Source organism: Colobus angolensis, unplaced genomic scaffold (assembly GCF_000951035.1).
Source record: "Colobus angolensis palliatus isolate OR3802 unplaced genomic scaffold, Cang.pa_1.0 Scaffold38, whole genome shotgun sequence".
Taxonomy (NCBI): Eukaryota; Metazoa; Chordata; class Mammalia; order Primates; family Cercopithecidae; genus Colobus; species Colobus angolensis.
The window spans coordinates 10,234,300-10,234,630 of NW_012117154.1; the positions used below are offsets into that span (position 1 = coordinate 10,234,300).

The 331-nt window shown below is 44.7% G+C and overlaps 1 pseudogene across 1 annotated transcript in view; it reads right to left on the bottom strand.

Annotated features, from left to right (window-relative positions):
• LOC105520453 overlaps positions 1–331 on the bottom strand; it is a 20,946-nt pseudogene that overhangs the window by 2,185 nt on the left and 18,430 nt on the right. The gene's annotated exons all lie outside the window — the stretch shown is intronic.

Genomic DNA, 331 nt, shown 5'->3' on the forward strand with positions numbered 1-331 from the left:
TCAGATCACTGGCGGCATCAGACTCTCTGCTGTGAGCTGCACATGCAGGGATCTCAGCTGCTCCTTATAAGAATCTAATGCCTGATGATCTGAGGTGAGACAGTTCTATTCCAAAACCATCATCCTGTGCCCCCCGGTCTGTGGAATAACTGTCTTCCACAAAACCAGTCCCTGGTGCCAAAAAGGTTGGGGACTGCTGCTCAATAAGATTATCAGCAGATTTCTCATCAGAAACTAAGGGCCAGAAGGTAGTGGGCCAATATATTAAAAATGCTAAAAGAGAAAAAAAAAAAAAGTCAGGGATCAAGGTTGCACGCTCCTTATAAGAATC